The sequence below is a fragment of the Geotrypetes seraphini genome, chromosome 10 (assembly GCF_902459505.1).
Source record: "Geotrypetes seraphini chromosome 10, aGeoSer1.1, whole genome shotgun sequence".
Lineage (NCBI taxonomy): Eukaryota > Metazoa > Chordata > Amphibia > Gymnophiona > Dermophiidae > Geotrypetes > Geotrypetes seraphini.
The window spans coordinates 94298817-94320910 of NC_047093.1; the positions used below are offsets into that span (position 1 = coordinate 94298817).

At 43.9% G+C, this 22094-nt stretch overlaps 1 protein-coding gene across 6 annotated transcripts in view; it reads right to left on the minus strand.

The window, feature by feature from the left end:
- The window catches only part of EHMT1 (euchromatic histone lysine methyltransferase 1), a 642972-nt gene that overhangs the window by 578722 nt on the left and 42156 nt on the right, over window positions 1-22094 (minus strand). For 2 of the 6 annotated variants that reach the window (XM_033961437.1, XM_033961432.1), the window contains exons 2-3: window positions 3313-3408; window positions 1839-1959 (exon numbers count right to left, since the gene is read on the minus strand). The exons of 1 other annotated variant lie outside the window; for it this stretch is intronic. The gene's annotated coding sequence lies outside the window, so the exon portion shown is untranslated. The remainder of the gene's footprint in view (window positions 1-1838; window positions 1960-3312; window positions 3409-22094) is intronic. 3 more of the 6 variants (XM_033961436.1, XM_033961433.1, XM_033961434.1) reach the window with 2 other exon arrangements.

Here is a 22094-nt window from a genome sequence, read left to right on the forward strand (position 1 = left end):
CTAACCAAAAATAATCTCAAACGCCTCCAACGTGTCCAAAATGCAGCTATCCGCCTCCTACACAACCTCAACTACCATGATCCCGTCTCCCCAGCACTCCGCGCTGAACACTGGCTCCCAATTAGCCAGCGCTGTGCTTTCAAGGCCCTAGCAGTAACCCACAAGAGAATTTATGCCACCACCCCCTCCTACATAAAATCTAAGCTTCCCATCTACACCCCCACTCGCTCCCTCCGCTCAAAATCGGAAATACGCCTATGCATTCCCCCTGGAAGGTCCCTCCTCTCAGAAACTGCCCGCAAACGATCCTACAGCCACTTCATCCCACATCTCTGGAATAAACTCCCCCCCCAACTCAGGCAACAGAACTCTTTATTGACATTCCGTAAAATGGTAAAGACCCTCCTCTTCAACTAAAGATCTCCCTCAGTCTACACCCCCCCTTAAACCCCACCTCACTCTTCTCTCCCCTATTTAACTTCTCCTAAATTTCAGTATAGTCCTCTCTTAGTCTGTACTCTGATAAATTGTCTGTACTCTGAAAAATTGTTTGTACCCTGATAAATACTGCACAATTTTGTATGTCCAAGCACCTAAACCTATTGTACATCTTATTTGCCTAATTACTTCTACTGTGTATGTTTACTTGTAGACCGTTCTGAGCTACTGGGAGAACGGGATATAAATCTAAATAAATAAATAAAATAAAATAAATAAAATAAATAAAGCCATGTTGCTTTGGATCCAGTAACTCATTAGATTCTAAGAATTTCACTATCCTTTCTTTCAGCAACACTTCCATTATTTTTCCAACAACCAAAGCGAGGCTTACCGGCCTGTAGTTTCCAGCTTCATCTCTGCATCCACGTTTGTGAATAGGGACCACATGATGACTGTGGGCAGGGATCTCTTTACCTGACAGACCATTCTATTAGGCTTTGGCAAGTGTGATACATTTACTTTTCTTTCTTAGTTGTATTAGCATTCCTTTTCTTTCTCTTTATATATTTCTAAACCACTTTGATCTTTATAGTAAAGGCAGTATATCAAATTGCAAAAAGCAATAAAGGTCATAAACAGACAAGTAAAAGCCTAAGAAAACAGAAAAGCTTTTAAAGATACTTTTAAATCTAAAATGTCAGACATGGATCACAGTTCCACTGATAGTTAGGCTCCACACTAAAGGTGCAGTAACAAAGCATGCATGTTTCAATGTGCCTCTATACATTTGATAAAATGGAAAAATCATCAACAAATGAGTATCATCTGACCTGAACACACAACTATAGGGCTTCCAAACTGAATCAAAGCATACAGGACCATCAAAATACAAAGCCTTTACACATAATTTTCCTGGACTTTGTGATGTCATCAGCAGGCAGCTCTTAAGATGAATGCTCCCGAGATGACCCTCAATAAAGAGCCACATCTATTAATGAGAAATGCCCTTCCCCTATAAAAAAATTTGATATAAGAGCTGCCATACTAGGACAGACCAATGGTCCATCAAGCCTAATTTTAAAGAATGACACAGGGACAGGTACCCACGGTTAACAGCGGGATGAAGTTATTTTTACAGAAAGGGTGGTAGATGTTTGGAACAGTCTCCCAGAAGAAGTAATGGAGACAAGAGACTATATCTGAATTCAAGAAGGCATGAGATAGGCATGTGGGATCTCTTAGAGAGAGGAAGAGATAATGGTTACTGTAGATGGGTAGACTAGATGGCCATTTGGCCTTTATCTGTCATCATGTTTCTAAGATAGATAAGGTGAGGCATACCCAGCAGAAAACTATAAATGCTCATGTCTGTGTAGGAGTCACTGATGAGGCCTCACCTGGAGTATTTAGTTCTGGAGGCTGTATCTCAAAAAGACAGAGATAGGCTAGAGATGGTCCAGAGAAACACAACTAGAAAGGTGAGGATCTTCATTATAAGTATGAGATGAGGCTCGGGGTCTAGAGGAGAGACAGAGAAAAAGAAGAGAGATATTAAAATGCCTAATAGGTATAAATAATAAAGAAATAAATGCTTTCAATGCAGACATTCTAGAACTAAGAAGTCATAATATGAAGCTCCAAGGGGAAAATTCAGAAGTATGTCAGAAAATATTTTCAAGCAAAACAGAGGAAGTGATAAAGATAAAAATAGAGTGGAATCCAATAAAATATGGAATAAACATGGAGGATCCCTAAAAGAGAATGGAAAGAAAAAGAAGCATATGGGGGAAGTAATCTTCAGGAAGCTATCTTATAACCCTGAACCACTCAGTCTATGAGACAGCATTAGCACTTGCATGGACTAACAATTACAACCTTAAAAGGCAGTGAGTGGTACAACTTTTAATAGGTTGAGGGACATGAGAAAAGGGGTCTGATTCTTGGGTTCCTTATGTAAGCACATAAGAACTGCCACATTTACACCAAGTCATTATCCTGTTTTTTTCAACAGTGGTCAATCCAGGCAGGATCCCCAAATACAGCAAGACTTCACTCTGTTTACCACCAAGGATAAGCAGTGGACTTCCCTCGCCTTCCTTAACTTGTCCAAATCTTCTTTAAACTCAGCTACGCTGTTTTTACCCACATCCTCCAACAACAAATTCCAGAGCTTAATTCTGTGCTGAACTGAAAAATATTTTCTGCTATCTTCCAAAAGCTCTTGTCCAAGCTGAAGGCCATTAACCATTCAACCTTTTCTCATGGGGAAGTCATTCTGTCTCTTTTGTTACTAAGGCTGCCCTTCTCTGTACATTTTCTAATTTTGATATGAAAAAAGAAAGGAAGATAAATTGGCCTCACAAGAAAAGACACACTAACCATAATCAAGAAAGGTGATGAATCCAGTAACAGTAGAACCAGAAATGGATATTATATCCAGTGTCTGGTGGCACATTGCTCAAAGACCTGACACAGCCGTATTTCAGCAAAGAAATGCCCAAATCAAGGGTCAAATCACTCTGAGCCAAATGATTACAAATGCAAACTAAAAAAATAACATAAGCAACTGAATTATAACAAATTAATTTTAAAAATCATATTAAAACACTTATAAAAACAATAAAAAAACATGTAAACAAATGGCATTTAAACATCAAAAAAGGCAAAACATATAAATGCAAATATGTAATTGATGAATATATTAAGAAAAATAATGCTTTGAATTTTGTGAAATCAACAAATTATTATTAAAAAAAAAAAACCTTTGACAGACTAATGCTACAGTCTCATATCATAACAACCTCTCAATGTACCAGATGAAAATGCACATACAAACAAAATGGGAAAAATCAGCATAAAATTACAACATACCTGCCAATGAATAACTCAACATACAGTCACAGATGAAAAGGACCAAGAGGACAAGGCCTAAGGGTCAATGACACCTCTGCAAAAAAGAGTGATGTACTGCAATAAAAAAGAAATATTAATCAAACCAGAAAGCAGTCAGCCACATGACCAAAGCAAAATGAAAGGGGTGTTGAAAGGGGGAAAAAAAATAAATAAATAAAAAGGAAAATAAAACAGGAACAGACAAAGCAGAGAATAGCAAGAGAACAGACGTATGTCAACAACCAAATCACCAGAAGTGTCTGATTTTTTAAACAAAAATTCGAGTGATTAAAATGTTTGCAAACCTTCAAATAGTAAATAAATAATTTTTAGAACTATTTCAGACAAGCATAAAAAGATACAATCATGTGAAAAAATTAGGACACCGCATGAAATTCAGTTCTTTCTTAAGGAATGTTCACATATCAATGTAAAATCTTTCTTTTATTTATCTCTGGAAAAGAAAGTGATATAATTGCAGGTAAACAACAAAAAGTTTCCTTGATTTACTCTTGAAACAAAAGATATCCACAAAAATGTATATTCTAACTGAAGAATAAATTAGGACACCCTACACCCTAATAGCTAGCGTTTCCCCCTTTGGCTGAAATAACTGCAGTGAGACGCTTCTTGTAGCCATCTACCAGTCTCTGACATCAGTCTGAGGAAAGTTTGGCCCACTTCTCAATGCAGAATGTTTTCAGCTGTGAGATGTTTGAGGGTTTCTTGCAGGTACAGCCCGTTTCAAATCACCCCACAACTTCTCAATGGGATTAAGATCAGGGCTTTAACTCGGTCACTCCAGGACTCTCTATTTCTTAGTTTTCAGCCAATCCTTGGTGGATTTACTGGTATGTTTTGGGTCATTGTCATGTTGCAGGGTCCAGTTCTGCTTCAGCTTTAATTTTCTTACAGATGGTTCATGGTGGATTCTATGATTGTGAGCTGGCCAGGTACTGTTGCAGCAAAGCATCCCAAAATCATGGCCCTTCCACCTCCATGCTTCACAGTTTTTATGAGGTTCTTTTCCTGGAATGCTGTATTTGGTGTACACCAAACATGTCTTCTTTTCTGGTGTCCAAATAGTTCAATTTTAGACTCATCTGTCCATACAACACTATTGCAGAAGTCCTGGGGTTTCTCTACATTCTCTCTGGCAAACTTCAGTCTGGCCTTGATGTTTCTCTTAGAGAGCAAAGGTTTCCTCCTTGCACACCTCTCATGCAAGTTAACTTTGTGCAGTCTTTCTGATTATAGAGGCATGTACTTTCACATCAACAATAGCAAGAGCCTGCTGTAGGTCCCATGATGACATTTTTGGATTTTTAGAGACTTCTTTTCGCATCTTGCAGTCTGCTCTGGGGGTCAACTTGCTTGGACGGCTAAACCTGGGCATGTTGGCAGTTGTTTGGAAAGTCTTCCATTTGTACACTATTTTCCAGACCGTGGAATGGCTAATGTCAAATTCTTTTGAGATCTTTTTAAATCCCTTACCAGACCTATAAGCTGCTACAATCTTCTTTCTGAAGGCCCCAGACTCTTTTGATCTCACCATGGTGTTCAGTCATGAGAATACCATGCGCACACCATTCTCACCATGGTGTTCAGTCATGAGAACATCATGCGCACACCAAACTAAATGTCTGAGGTTTACTGTTTAAGTAGGGCAAACTTCCTTCAAATTGCTGAGTAACGATGCTCTAATCATGTGCACCTGATGTGATACATCTGTGTGATTTGAGCCACTTTAAGTGGGAGGATATGTGGGGGTGTCCTAATTTATGCCTCAGTTAGAATACACATTTTTGTGGATATCTTTGCTTCATGAGTAAATCAAGGAAAATTTTTGTTCACCTGCAATTACATCACTTTCTTTTCCAGAGATAAATAAAAAAAAGATTTGACATCGATATGTGAACATTTCTTAAGAAAGAACTGAATATTTCTTGGGGTGTCCTAATTTTTTCACATGACTGTATATAAAAAAATGCTAATGACACTATCCCCCAGATTCTGTAACCAGCACCCATGTCAATCATGCAACAGCGCTGGTTACAGAACTGTACCTGATTCAGCTAAGATAAGTGGCTGAAATGTAAGCCCAGAAAAAACTGTCCTACATTTCAGCTGCCTATCTATGCCACAGGATCCTAAAGCCAGCCCGCAGCTACCTTAAGCTGATCACGGCAGGGGAATTTATCTCCGATTAGCTGAGCCAGCAGGACTTCCCGAAGCCATGGCTTTGGGGACTGCTGCCAGCTCAGCTGATCGGGGGGGGGGGGGAATTCCCCTGTCACAATCAGCTGAGCAAACAGAAGACCCCTCTCAATTGGCAGGAAAGATGCCCACTCACTCCTAACACCCCCAACACATCCCCACCTGAAATAGGCAAGAGAGATGCCCACTCCTGCCTGCCTGACACACCCCAACAGCCCCCAATCTGAAATCGGCAAGAGGTATGCTCACTCACTCCTGTCTGAGAACACCCTCCAAACCCCCAACACCCCACCCAGACACTCCTCTGAATGCCCAATATCCTACCCCAATACCCCTAACACCCCCCCCCCCACACACACAACCCCGTATCTTAAATGAAAATCCGGCAGGAGGGATGCCCATTCTCTTCCTTTGGACTCATTCATTCCAAATTGAGAAATTGTTTGAGACCCAATAAAGTAAAAAAGCTTGTTTTTCTTTTCCAGATTATAAAGATGAAGATGAAGATGAGCGACCCCCCCCCCCCCACCCCCCTTCCTGGAACTTCCAGAGTAGTTTGCAAATTTGCCAGAGCCAAGCAAAATGGTCTACATTTCCAAATGGTTGATTGGCCAGTTCCTTAGAGACGGTGTCAAAACATCCCAGAAAGGGACAACAGTTGCCATGGCATGTCATCACATTCACCCAAGAAGCAATCTCCAGTCTGGAGAGGGACTCTCAGACTGGAGGAAATAGGCTAATTTCAGATGGGAGGTGTTGGGTTGGATCAGGCAGGAAGGTATGAGCATCTCTCCTGCCAATTTTGGGTGGGGGTGTCAGGCAGGAGGGAGTGGGCATCCCTCCTGCCGATTGGGGGGTACTCTGTCCGCCACAGCCGCCTGATTGCGGGAGGGGAATTTCCCCTCCAATCAGCTGAGCCGACAGGATTCCCCAAAGCCATGGCTTCAGGGAGTCCTGCCAGCTCAGGTGATCGGGAATAAATTCCCCTGCTGAGATCAGCTTAAGGCAGCTATGGGCTGGCTGTTTGATCCCATGACATAAATAGGGGGCTGAAATATAGGCCAGGGTTTTCCGTGCCTACATTTCAGTCACCTATCTTGGTGTGAATCAAGAGTAGGTAGCTGCTTTAGCCTGCCTAACATCACTTCCAGCATTGGCCACGCCTATTTTAGCGTTCCACAGCCTAAAGCAGCTACATAATCACGATTCCGGCACCTTTTATATAAGCGATGGTAGGCGCTTAAACCTTGCCATTTTTTGCCTTTTAACAGCACTTTTCAATTAACTTAGACGCCAGCAAGTCTACTGACACCTAAGTTTAAGCGCCGGTTTTATAATTTCCCCCTACGTAAAAGATGAAATTTGAAACAGTAACTACTGAACTGCTAAAACATGGACATTAAGATTGTGCTCAAAAGCCACCACTCAAATATAAACAAAATTTATAACTAAATAGTGCAGCAATAAATAAAATGAACAGCACTAAAAACACCCGTTATGATTTTAACACTGACAGCCAAGGGAAAAGAGAACAACTTATACATATTGGGGCTCATTTTCAAAGCACTTAAGCACCATGATTCACAAACCTCATGTGTATCAACCTACTAAAAATAAAAATATTAAGAATTAAAGATCGAAACAAATGTGCTTGCTATACCAAAAACAATGCAGCTCCAAATGAAGCATATTAATGTAACTAAAAAAACTACAAAGAGCAATGCCAACACTGAACTCATCAGAAAAGAGCGTCAAAACCCACTAGGTTTATATAAGCAACGTATGAATAATGATTTCAAGGTTTGGTCCAAAAAACAAACAAAATTAGCAGCAGACAAAAGTCACTAAGAAAACTTCTCCCCCAAAAAACCTAAAAAATTGAACCAAAATTAAAAATTAAAAAAAAAAAAAATATATATATATATACTCAAAAAGGAGAAGGGGTACAGAAGAGAACAAGAGAGAGAGAGAAAAAAAGGAAAAGGGGAGAGGGAGGGATAAGGGGAGAAAGTGATCTGGCACCTGATGTAGGCACTTCTTTACCAAAATATGGCTGTTTTGGGTCTTTGAGCACTGTGTCACCAGACACTGGATATAATAAAATCCATTTTTGGTTCTACTATTATTACTGGGTCCAACACGTTGCTTGATTGTGGTTGGCATTTTCTAATTTTGCCATATTTTTTTTTCATATTCAGCAACCAGAATTTCAAACAGTATACAAAGTAAAGTCACATATTACAGAGGTGTTATGATATTCTCTTTATTATATTTTACACATTTAAAACTCACAACTAAGTGGCATATGATATGAACATATACATTAAAAGAAAAGAACAAGACAAATTAATTTTACAGCATAACATCTTTTACATAGATTCTTTCAGTCTTGAAACACTTAATTTGCCAATAGGAAAGCGTTTATGTACAAATATGTTTCCCTGGGAAAGAGTCTGCCGACTGAGAAAGTCAGTCTGCACATTTTCAACTCTTGCTACGTGCGCAGCTGAGAGAACCTGCAAATGAGATTTTGCCCCTCCTACGCGTTATTGGGGTGCTTCCTGTGCCTCCTTCCCTGTTGACATAGGGCATTGCTGTCTCATTGTCCAAGAAGATACTGACTGCCTTGCATTCCAGAGATTTCTCCAGTGCCTGCAGTACTAGCAGAATGGTTCTGAGTTCTAGGCCATTTATGGGCCACTTTTGCTGAGCCAGTGATCAAAACCCTGAACTGGATGTCTGTTGCAGTGTTATAATTGCTTCACAAACAACATTTACCATTTGATTTGGATATGTTAATCAGAGAACTGTAAGACAAAGAGATTGGTAAAAATACCTTTTCAGAAACTGGTCCAGCTGAATTCAATTTAGAATCATGAGTTGGAGCAGTCTCGGGAAAAACACAAACCTCTGTTGCGTTTACTCCAACTGAAAGAGTGCTGTACTTCAAGTTCATTGCCAGGTTGAGGGGGAGGGGATGAAAGCAGTATCTCCAGTGTTCATGACAAACTCACTCCAAATGTAGGAGCTGACAGTATAGTTGGAACCAGGTGAAGATCCATCGGACCTCTAATCACAGGAACCACCATTGGTCCTTTTTTAGGCATTACACTTCCCCAAAATAGTGGCGCAGTATAGATGTTAAAGGGCCTTACAGTGTAGGTGTTAAAGGGCCTCATAGCATCCAACATAAAACAGGCATCCAGAACAGTCTCCACCATCTGGTGATCACTACATGTCAAATATCACCAACACTCTCCACATTTGTGAACAACAGGTCCAGTATGGTCCCATCTCAGGTAAGTTCCATCGTCAGCTGCTAGAACAGATCTCCCTGTAGAGAATCCAAGATCTCTTTACTTCTAGATCATCTCGCAACTGGGACATCAGGTAGCTTATTTGATAAACCACTTATGGAACACAATCAATGTGAGATACAACAATAAATTAAGACAACATATGTCCGAAAGGAGCTCCAATACAAAGAAAGAAATGTAAAGGGTAAAGCTGTTTTACCACATCCCCAGGTCCTGGAACATATTCCCCCCAGTGCTGTTGAAGCTACATCAGTCGCAGGTGGACTAAAATCCATTCCCTCAGGAAAAGCTTCTTTAAAAAAAAAAAAAAGAGCTTTCAGAAGCTTCTTAAAGTTAGTAAGGTGGATTTGTTACCGTAAACCAGTGTCTTTCAGACTCTCGCACACTAAATGGAGTAAACTTTTTTTAAAAGAAATTTTATTTCTTTCTGTATGGATAATTATAATAACAGTGAAATTAAAGTAGATATAATTGCTAATCAATGCGATAGATGTGCTTGTTTTTAAGTGCAAATTAGCTCAAAACGCAGCTCAATAGCCAACAAGCAAATATGCATTTCATCATCCACCATCTGCAGTCGTTCTCTTTTTTTTTTTTTTTTATTTAATATCTATCAGAACTGAAAATCCAAATTTGCAAAGTTAAAACGATCCGAATGGTAACAAAGCCTTTGCTTTGTTGCTTAAGTTAGGATAATTACTAAATAAAAAATAAAAATAAAACATTACTTGCCATTAGTTTTCAAGGACCAATCATGTCAAAGAATGATGCTTGTCTGGGCAGTTGTATCCTCACATGCACACACACTTATAACATTGACAGGCTCTTGAGTACACAACATACATGTATGTCATCTATTCTAGTGTATATGTGTGAAGGGAATTTTTTAAAATAAAATAAAATTCTGGAATCTCTCGTGGCACTCCCGGAATCTCTTCAGGGCACACCACTGTGCTGTAGCACAGTTTGAGAGACACTGCCATAAACAAACAGGTAGCTGGATCCAGAGTACTGGCCCAACTACAGCAAACATCGATTTCCTCAGCAATACTCTGGACACGATGAAAAGGTGGTACTGCTAACTGGGACTGAGAGAGAGACAAGTCCGGGAGGACATAAAGGGGATCAACAACTGTGACAAAAACAATGGCATACCAGTTTGAAAAATCATATAAATCATGGTGGATAAAAATCTGATTTTTTTAAATTAAAAAACAATCAGATTTTATTTAAATTGGATTTTTTTATAAAAATGCTTTTTTGAGGAAAAATCTATCCAAAAGATAGATTTCTATTTAAGATACATTATAGTCCAAAAGTTATTCATCATGAAATAAGGATTAATTTTTAATTATGTAGCATGAGGCTGAAAGATCAAAAAGGCCCTATAGACGCTCCTACCAACTACAGACCTATCGCTTCGATCCCATTATATGTCAAACTGATTGAAGGACTTGTGGCTCAATACCTCACCAACTACCTATTTGACCATAATATACTTCACTCCTCTCAATCAGGATTTAGATCTCACCACAGCACGGAAACACTACTAGCAACACTACTAGACATAGCCCGACAACACCTCAGTAAAGGACACAGGATCCTAATTATCCAACTAGATCTTTCCGCCGCCTTCGATCTAGTCGATCACACCATATTACTCCAGATACTTGATGCAATCGGGATCTCAGGGGTGGTTTACAATTGGTTCCAAGGATTCCTCAAAACAAGAACGTACAGAGTTAAGACAAACAACACGAAATCTAACCCATGGTCAAATCCATGCGGAGTCCCGCAGGGGTCACCACTATCGCCCATTCTATTCAATCTCTTCATCTCCTCCCTCGGCACCACTTTAGACAACCTAAATGTAACATCATTCAGCTACGCAGATGACATAACTATTCTCCTCCCCTTTGAAATCCAAGACCACACCTCAACAGGACACCTGGAAATAATTCTGGATGAAGTAGAAAAATGGATGACAAACCACAAACTGAAACTAAACTCGGACAAAACCAAATTCCTAATGCTTGAAACGGACAAAAACCCATCCATAACAGACCTAGAAATTAAAGCAACCAAATACCCAATCCAGACCTCACTCAGAATCTTGGGAGTGCAGATAGACAGATGCTGCACTATGCAGACCCAAATCAACAAAACTACCCAAAAAGCATTCTTCACAATGCGCAACTTAAGAAAAATAAGGAAATTCTTTGACAAAGAACACTACAGAATAATTGTACAATCCCTGGTACTAGGTCTCGTGGACTACTGCAATATCCTTTATCTACCATGCCCCACAAACATGATCAAAAAACTTCAAACTGTTCAGAACACAGCCCTTAGACTAATTTACTCACTCGGAAAATTTGACCACATCACCAATGCCTACCTAGACTCACACTGGCTACCGATTCGAGCCAGAATTCAATTCAAACTATACTGTCTACTCTTCAAAGTAATTAACGGTACTGCACCCACCTACCTAAATGACCGCCTAAACCGTAACCTTCCAACCAGAACAAGAAGAAAACTGACATCATTCACATACCCACCACTCAAGGGTACTCACCGCAAAAAGCTTTATGATAGCCTCCTGGCAACACATGCTGCAAAACTCGAACCTTCCATCACCAGATTGTTAACCACAACATCAGACCTCAAGACATTCCGTAAAGAAATCAAAACACTGCTGTTCAAAAAGCATATACAATCTACCTAACCTCCCTCACCCCATCCCCCAAGAAACCAAAACACTGCCGTCCAAAACATCTTCCGATGTTATTAAGTCTTTACTATCATTCTGTTATTAAGTCTCTATCCTCAAACTGTATTCTCTATTGTCATGTACCATCCTGGAAATGTCCAGTTCTCTTCTTATGTAATCCGCTTTGAACCGCAAGGTACAAGCGGAATAAAAATCACTAATGTAATGTAATGTAATATTCATGCAATGTTTACATTTTTTGGTACAGAAATTCCATTAATCCATTTATGTCACAGGCAATTTTCCTATCTAAGAGATATTAGCACAGATTCTTGGTTTTGTATTTCTCAAAACTGTGAATTTGTGTCTGCAGAGGTAACATGCTTCTTCACAGCAAAAATTTTATAAAATATACAGAGTTGAGAAAAAGATGTTAGTCCCATTGTTCCTTTGCAAATCTTTCCTCAGTGGTCTTCACTGCAAGACCCTTAAGCCAACGGTGGCTCGTGGAGACCTTCTGGGTGGCACATGCTGCAGTTTGGTGTTCCACACCCAAGGGATCCAACACTTCTTCCTGGCAGCCACTCTTTCACTCTTTGGGATGCCTGCAGCATGAATGAGGTAAACATGCTGCCTTCTGAAGACCAGAAGCTTTCTCTCTGCTACTGCTTCCTGTCCCCGTATAGGCAGGAAGCAGTAGCGGATGGAAAGCTTACAGGACACCAAAATCAGCATGTTTACTTCACTCACAAAGCTAGAAGCCCAAAGAGTGAAAGAGCAGCTACCAAGGAGAAGAATGAGGAACTACCAGATCCCATGAAGTGGGGGGATGCATGGGGGATGGTTATTGGAGAAATGCTAGACCGTGGGGATGGGGAGGGGAAAAAAAAAAGAAAGATGCCAGACCATGGTACGGAGGAAGATGAGGATGAGGATGAGGAGGAAAGGGAAGGAAAGAAGAGATACCATACCACATGTAGGGAGAAAGGGAAGGAGAGAAATGTCAGACTACTGGAGGGGGGAGGGAAGGAGATTATAAACATGATGCAAACGACCTTAGATTCTTTGTCTTCAAAATGATTAAGGAAAATCCAAGAGGAGGCAATATAGACATCACTTTATTGCAAGTCGAAGAAAAAGATTATACATGGCCTTAGATCACTGCAACCTAATGGTCTTAATACAGAGATTGATTATACTATCTTTCTATGAGTTAATCTGTTTGACAGTGTACCAACATTCTCACAGATTTACAAATTTTCCATCTTATCATTTTTGTGACTTTTTATTTGCCATCTACAGTATGTTCGATTTTCAGCAAGATGTCCCAATGTTATCATTAGCCCCCTGAGGAAGGCATCCACAGATGCTGAAACTGGGATCTTAGTTGGGACCTTTATGTTTTTAAAGACTCTGCACAATAATAAAGTAACTGTTTAGTTGGATTTTGACATCTTGCTTGTCTCTTTTCTTTGTTATCATGTTTATATTAAGGAATCTTTTCAATACACATTTTGAGTTTACTACATGCAGTTGAGACCCTATGACATTTACTTTTCGAGCAAAATTCCCTTTTAGTTTTAACATGAATGTAGGGCAGAAAGTAAAGAAGGAGAGAAAAATAGTAAGAAGGCCCTGGAAACACAGTTTAGAGTACAGACAGAAAGAAGTGCAACCATAGGCTGGGAAAAGATGATTAGAAAAATAAAATCAACAAAGTTAGGAATAATGATTTTATTTTCAATTTAGTGATAGAAATATGTCAGATTTGAAAATTTACAGCTGCTGTCTATATTTTGCACTGTTCAGGAAAAAATGTGTTTGTTTCTATTTCTCTGGTGGTGTACTGAATGCAAAGTCTGGTATCTTAGGGTTTTGGGTATATTAGGACTTTTACCCCTCCCCTTTTTTACTAAGCCACAGTAGAGGTTTCTACTATGGCCCAGAGCACTAAATGCTCCGACGCTCATAGAATTCCTATGAGCATTGGAGCAGCGTTGGTGCATTTAGCACCTCGGACTACAGTAGAAATCTCTACATCAGCTAAGTAAAAGGGGGGGATTAGTTTGTAGTCCTGTATTTACATAGGGTTTATCTAGGTTCTGCATGTGTGATCAAGGCCAGGTGTTCTGGTAGGAATGAACGTCAAGAGGCATTATTGATGTCATGGCCCAAAGTGGGAACATCTTTGTCGGCCCTCCTTCACCCTTTTGGACACAAAATGGCCCTTGCTTAAAAATTAGCAAAGACCACTGCCTTACCTCTTAAGTGATTTATTTATATATCTGCACAAGGAGCAAAGTATGAGGACAAAGGGCCAAGCAGTAAAAATGAAAATGAAACCTTCTGAACTGAATATTCCACAAGTCTTGAGACCTTTGTGTATAGCCTGAGGTTTATCATAACATTCTCTCCTTGGAGGAGAAAACCTATAATGGAACAGGCTGTAAAAGAGACCCAGTTTGGGAATATTTTAATGAAGTTCCTCTACCTATGGGTAAGGCAGGCATGCAAGCAAAATGCAAATATTGCAACAAAGAAATGCAAGGCTTTGTGGCCTGAATGAACAACATTATGAGAAGTGCTTGGATGAAGATGATAAAAGAAACATGTTTGAACAGGCAGGAGCTTCAGGTTGGTAAATGTTTTGATTTCATCAGATTTCTTAAAAACTACCTTGAGGAAATGTCATATTTGAGAAAAGGCCGAATTGCTTAACAAATATTTCTGTTCTGTGTTGACGGCTGAAGCGCTGAGAGTGGGACCACAGAAGACAAGCGTGAATAGGGATGGAGAAGTAATAGACCCTGATCGATTTTCAGATGGTTATATTCGTAAGTAGCTAGCTAAAAAGGGGCCAGATGGTGTACATCCTAGGGTGCTGAAGAAACTTAGGGAAGTTATGGTAGATTCGCTGACTGACCTTTTCAACAAGTCTCTAGAGTCGGGATTGGTACCGGAGGACTGGAGAAGGATGGATGTGGTTCCTCTCCACAAAAGTGGTAAGCAAATTAATGGAAACACTTTTTAAAACAGAGAAACTTACTGTACTTCTTTGAGGGGGTAAACAGCCAGGTAGATAAAGGGGAATCTATAGACATCATTTACCTTGACTTCCAAAAAGCCTTCGACAAGGTATCACACGAAAGACTGCTTAAGAAGATATGGAACCACAGGGTGCAAGGGGAGGTCCACCAATGGATCAAAAACTGGCTGGCGGACAGGAAACAGAGGGTTGGAATAAAGGGACATTACTCAGACTGGAAATGGGTCACAAGCGGAGTACCACAGGGGTCAGTGCTGAGACCGCTCCTGTTCAATATCTACATAAACGACCTAGAGGTGGGAACAAAATGTGAGGTCATTAAATTTGCGGATGACACCAAACTATACAGCAGGGTTAAAACCATGGAAGACTGCGAAGTTCTCCAAAAGGATCTAACGACACTGGAAGAGTGGGCCAAAAAGTGGCAAATGAGCTTCAACATAGGGAAATGCAATGTCATGCATGTGGGGAAAAAGAACCCGATGTTCAGCTACAAAATGGGGGGATCACTACTAGGGGTAAGTAACCTGGAAAGAGACCTGGGAGTGATGGTAGACACAACACTGAAGGCGTCGGCGCAGTGCGCCACAGCCTCAAGGAAAGCAAACAAAATGTTGGGTATCATTAAAAAGGGTATTACGACCAGGTCGAAGGAAGTCATCCTGCCACTGTATCGTGCAATGGTGCGGCCGCATCTGGAATACTGTGTCCAGTACTGGTCGCCGTACCTCAAGAAGGACATGGCAGTACTTGAGAGAGTCCAGAGAAGAGCAACAAAGCTGATAAAGGGTATGGAAAATCTCTCATATACTGACAGATTGAAACAGTTAGGACTTTTCTCCCTGGAGAAGCGTAGACTTAGGGGAGACATGATAGAAACCTTCAAGATCCTGAAAGGCATAGAGAAAGTAGACAGGGACAGATTTTTCAAACTAAGGGGAACCACAAGTACAAGGGGGCACTCAGAGAAATTGAAAGGGGACAGGTTTAGAACAAACGCTAGGAAGTTCTATTTCACCCAGAGGGTAGTGGATACATGGAATATGCTTCCAGAGGCTGTGGTAGACAGGAGCACTGTACAGGGCTTCAAAGAAGGTTTGGATAGGTTCCTAGAGGACAAAGGGATTGAGGGGTATAGATAGGTGTAGATATGGGTTGTAGGGATAGGAGTAGAGGTAAGTTACAGGAATAGGAGTAGAGATAGGCTATAGAGCTAGTCAGGGACCACTGCTCAGGCAATGGGCCTGATGGGCCGCCGCGCGATCAGACCGCTGGGCGAGATGGACCTCTGGTCTGCCTCAGCGGAGGCAACTTCTTAAGTTCTAGAATGGTCAAGTTTCTGGAATCCTGTGGATTACAGGACCGGAAGCAACATGGATTCACTAAAGGTAGGTCTTGTCAGACAAGTGGACCATGTCGTATGCAAAAGGCTTCAGCACACTCTGGAAACTTAGATCCATAAGAAAATACTTTGATCTGGTGCCATTCCAACTCCTTGTCCAAGCTTTAGATATAAGCATCCTAGACTACTGCAACATTTTCTACTTAGCAGGATTACACAAACATTTCCAGAGACTAAGGCCCTGATTCTACAAAGTGCGTCCCAATTTTAGGCAGCTGTAGGCGTCCTACAGCTGTCTAATCTGCCAATCGGGATGCACGTTTTTTAAAAAAATGCTCCCCAGGCAGGCCGCCTATATTGAAGGAGCCTCCGGGAGCCTAGGGAGGCCCGCAAGACGCCTAAGCTCGCCTAAGGGCCTTAGGCGGGCCTTAGGCGAACCTAGGCGGCCCTACGCGTCTCCCTAGTAGAGGAAGAGATGCTTAAAATGTAGGCCAGCAAGGGATCTCCCTGCTGAAATAAGTATAGCGGCTGTGGCCGCCTGTCCCATCGCCGGCAGGAGGATGCCCAATCCTCCTGCCGGAACCCCCCTCCCCCCCAAACTGGTAATCGCCGGCAGGAGGATGCCCAATCCTTCTGCCGGAAAGCCCGACAACCCGACGACCCCCCCCCCCAACTAACCTCCCTCCCCCAACTAACCTTTAAATGTTGGTCGGCTGGACGGGTCTTGTTGCTGTCTAGCCGACAGGCCCGCCTCATGGAAATGAGACGGGCCTGCCCCTTCCCGGCCCATCCCCGCTAAATCTAAGGCCTGATTGGCCCAGGCTCTAGAAGCCTGGATCAATCAGGCCTTAGGCATAGCGGGCTGTCCATCCCCACTAATCCTAAGGCCTGATTGGTCCAGGTGCCTAGCCTCGAACACAAGAGGACATCCGCTCAAACTCAGGGGAGGGAAGTTTCGTGGAGACGTCAGGAAGTACTTCTTCACGGAACGAGTGATAGAGCATTGAAACAAGCTTCCAGTACAGGTGATCGAGGCCCGCAGTATCCCAGACTTCAAGAACAAATGGGATACCTATGTGGGATCACTGCGGGAGTCATACCTATAAATAGAGTCGCTAGGATATAGACTTAATAGAGCAGGTCAGTAGAGTTAAGGGGGCCAGCAGACTTAAAAGGGGGTCAATGGTATGGGCAGACTTGATGGGCTGTAGCCCTTATCTGCCGTCATCTTTCTATGTTTCTATGTTTCTACCTTACTAATCATTTCCTATTCACCGGACCTGGATGATCCACATGCCAATCATTCTTCACGTTCCCCTCAGTCAAGGGCTGCACTCAGAAAATATCTAATATAATAAAATGATAGGCCGCGCATGTGCACTAAAAAAACGTGTTCCCTGGTCCGTCGCGAAAACACGAGTGCGCATGCGCGGGTTTTACGTTACCACCTGCTCGCTTAATACGACACGGCTGCGGCAGCGGCGGCTTTCAAATTTAAAAAAAAACTTACACATCTGCGGCGGCCTTCCTCACCCCCGCCTCTCACTCTGCATGGTACCGGCTCCTCTCTCGAACTGCACCAGGATTGAGAGAGGAGCTGCGGTGGGCGGCTTTCAAATTTTAAAAAAAAAATTACAGTACAGTGCGGCGGCCTTCCTCACCCCCGCCTCTCACTCTGCAATTCTACCGGCTTCTCGAACTGCACCAGACTCTGCTGTTCTTCGGTCTGCCCTGCTCCTTGCCTTACTATATTTTTAAGTTGAAAGACGAGGCAGCGGCTCCTCTCAGGATCCCCACCTTCGTCGGAAGTCCAATGCAGTCGGGGATCTTGAGAGGAGCCGCCGCCACCGTGTCTTTCAACTTAAAAATATAGTAAGGCAAGGAGCAGGGTGGAACGATCTTCAAAATGGCGGCAACTCGATCTCCAAAGCGTGCATCCCGGTCCCCGCGCCTGCCTACCCCCCCAACACAGCGCTTGAGGCGGTCCCCGGCTCTCGCCAACTCGCACGATTTCCTGCTACACGGAGCGGAGGCTGCCGGGAGGAGGGCTTTGAGACAGGCGGCTGTCGGCTGAGGGCAGACGCAGGGCCAGGATCAGCTTACAGGAAGAGTCGGTTTCGGCCGCGAGCGGCGGCTGCCAGGAGGAGGCCTTCACAAAGCGGCGCTGGCGGCCCTCCTTCAAGGCAGCACAGCTAAAGCACTCAGGTAGGAAGGGAGGCCTACTACTGGACAGGGGGAGCAGGAAGAGGTGCTGATGGACAGGGGGGGGGGCAGAAAAATGAAGGGAGGCCTACTGTTGGACAGGGGGAGTAGGAAGAGGTGCTGATGGACAGGGGGGGGCAGAAAAATGAAGGGAGGCATACTGCTGGACAGGGGGAGCAGGAAGAGGTGCTGATGGACAGGGGGGGCAGAAAAATGAAGGGAGGCCTACTGCTGGACAGGGGGGAGCAGGAAGAGGTGCTGATGGACAGGGGGGAGGTAAAACAAAGGGAAAAGGGCTGCTGCTGGATAAGGGGAGCAGTAAAGGGGTGGTGGTGGACACAGGGGAGGTAAAAGGAAGGGAGAATGGACAGGGGGAGCACGCAAGGGGTGGTGGTGGACAGCCAAAACAAAGACAGAAATACAGAAAGCGGCTAAGGAGACAGAGAGAGAGAAAGAAATAAAGACACACACACATATATATTCTAGCACCCGTTAATGTAACGGGCTTAAAGACTAGTTCAGCAATAAACTCCTATCATACCAAACCACTTCCAGAGACCCAGAATGGAACCAACTGGTCAGAGCATCAACCTCTTACATGCACTTTAGAAAGCTTCTAAAAAAACACACCTCTTTGCTAAATTTGGCAGTCCTTCCTAGGACTCCTAGGATATGACCTTCATCAGAACCGCTCCATCCAATCCATGTGATAGATCAATGTCATTGGTATTCTCTACCTCTTTCTAAAAACCTACTTATCTCCACATTGTAAGTCCCTTTATTAACTGTCTGGCAATTTATGCTGTAGTTTGCCGACTCTGGTCAGCTTTACCTCTTTTGTAAACCGCTTAGAACTGAAAGGCTTTTGTGGTATATAAATAAAAATTTAAATATTATGTTATGTTACTTAATACAGCAGAGACATCCTGACTAGCCAGTTGAACATATTTACTCAGGCATTCAAGAACTGTCAACCAATCAGCAATGACACTCTTTACAGAAATTTGTAGAGACTGATTAAAAGAGATACCTAATTCCTAGTTTTATGACAGACTTATGGGTCCTCTCTGACCTGCGGACCAATACAGTATGATCAGCATGCTGACCAGGTGAGTCATTTGAAACAGCAGGCATACTTTCACTATCAGGTGTATTTTCCTCAGTTATACCAATTAAAGGTATGGGAGCATTAACGTCTGCCAATATTCCCTTGTAAGGATTGTTATCAACTGTGAAACCACTAAATTCAGTTAGAGGTTCAGAGTCACTGATTGATTCAGATAAATTTGGCATTGCTTCTGGCCCATGTGTAGGTTGTATGAGAGAGAAGAATTTCTTTCAGTTACTGATCCATTTGTGAAGCATCTACACTTCACCCTCTGTATTCACGGTTACGTGATTTTTCGCATGCTGACTCCTCCCCCCCAAAAAATTACATCATGAGTAAAGTACCTGTACCATACCAATAAAAATGTTTGGTGCTTACCAGCTTTCACACACAAAAAAAAAAAATTGCTGCTTCCAAGCTTTCACCCTCAAAATCGCTATTTCCATTCTTTCACCCTCAAAATCGATGCTTCCAATCTTTTACCCTCAAAATCGATGCTTCCCAGCATGCACAGAGAAAAACGCTGCTTGCTTGCTATCAGCCTGAAAATCACTGCTTGCCTGCTATCAGCCTGAAAAATTGCTGCTTTCTTCACCAATATTGCCTCTCCTTCAGGAACAGATCAGGTCTCTCACCATTGTTTGTTATTCGTGGTTTCAGTAATAACGGTGGCTGTTACAAAAAAATCACGAACAACATAAAAAGTTATTCGTGGTTTTTCCGTATTCGCGGTTATGTCCCGCCCCTAACCACCGCAAATACGAAGGAGTGTAATTCAGTTGGATCTAAGCCTTGTGATGCTGATGGATCCATACAGTATCCCATTTATGAAATCCTTAGACATTGAAAATTCTGCATAGTGGTCTGAGTCACAGCTTTCTTGTTCATTCTGTGAGCACGTTTGACGTCTTAACTTTCATTTGTATTTTGCTATTGGCATGGATGTTGTAAAATTTTCCATTTGTGGCAATCAGACTAATTGACTTATGTGGAGTATTTGACTTCTGTGTAGAGTTTTCTTAGGACCTTTTCTACTTTCAGATGTCAGCTTGTACACTGGCATGTTTGGCAATTGAATCGCTACCACATAGGGCTCCTTATACAGCTCATACAGCCACTTCATCCCCCGTCTCTGGAATCAGCTGCCCGCCCAGATAAGATCTTGAGGCTTGAGCAGATGGCATCAGAGTTTGCACGGACAGAGCAGGAACGGGGACAGAGTTCACAAAGATGAAGACAAACTTTATCCCCATGTCATTCTCTATGTCAGGTGTGTCAAACTCAATCACTTAAGGGGCCAAAATGTGAAACATAGGCTAAGTTTTGAGCTGAATTTTTTTATTAAGATACTTACCGTATTTTCACGCATATATAGCGCGCGTTATACGCGTTTTTACCTACCGCACATACCCCTCGCGCGTTATATGCGTGAGCGCGGTATACAAAAGTTTTAAAACATAGTTCCCACCCCGCCCGACGCCCGATTCACCCCCCCAGCAGGACCGCTCGCACCCCCACCCCGAACGACCGCTCGCACGCGCTCCCACCCGCACCCGCATCCACGATCGGAGCAAGAGGGAGCCCAAGCCCTCTTGCCCGGCCGACTCCCCGACGTCCGATACATCCCCCCCCCCGGCAGGACCACTCGCACCCCCACCCCGAAGGACCGCCGACTTCCCGACAATGTCGGGCCAGAAGGGAGCCCAAACCCTCCTGGCCACGGCGACCCCCTAACCCCACCCCGCACTACATTACGGGCAGGAGGGATCCCAGGCCCTCCTGCCCTCGACGCAAACCCCCCTCCCCCCCAACGACCGTCCCCCCCCAAGAACCTCCGACCGCCCCCCAGCCGACCCGCGATCCCCCTGGCGACCCCCACGACCCCCCCACCCCCCTTCCCCGTACCTTTGGTAGTTGGCCGGACAGACGGGAGCCAAACCCGCCTGTCCGGCAGGCAGCCAACGAAGGAATGAGGCCGGATTGGCCCATCCATCCTAAAGCTCCGCCTACTGGTGGGGCCTAAGGCGCGTGGGCCAATCAGAATAGGCCCTGGAGCCTTAGGTCCCACCTGGGGGAGCGGCCTGAGGCACATGGGCCCAACCCGACCATTGCCTCAGGCCGCGCCCCCAGGTGGGACCTAAGGCTCCAGGGCCTATTCTGATTGGCCCACGCGCCTTAGGCCCCACCAGTAGGCGGAGCTTTAGGATGGATGGGCCAATCCGGCCTCATTCCTTCGTTGGCTGCCTGCCGGACAGGCGGGTTTGGCTCCCGTCTGTCCGGCCAACTACCAAAGGTACGGGGAAGGGGGGTGGGGGGGTCGCCAGGGGGGTCGCGGGTCGGCTGGGGGGGCGGTCGGAGGTTCTTGGGGGGGCGGTCGTTGGGGGGGAGGGGGGTTTGCTTCGAGGGCAGGGGGGCCTGGGATCCCTCCTGCCCGTAATGTAGTGCGGGGTGGGGTTAGGGGGTCGCTGTGGCCAGGAGGGTTTGGGCTCCCTTCTGGCCCAACTACCAAAGGTAAGGGGGGTGGGGGGGTCGTGGGGGTCGCCAGGGGGGTCGCGGGTCGGCTGGGGGGGCGGTCGGAGGTTCTTGGGGGGGGCGGTCGTTGGGGGGAGGGGGGTTTGCGTCGAGGGCAGGAGGGCCTGGGATCCCTCCTGCCCGTAATGTAGTGCGGGGTGGGTTAGGGGGTCGCCGTGGCCAGGAGGATTTGGGCTCCCTCCTGGCCCGATATTGTTGGGGAGTCGGCGGTCCTTCGGGGGGAGGGATGTATCGGACGTCGGGGGGGGCATCAGGCTTTCAGGATGGGGACAGACTTTCAAGGG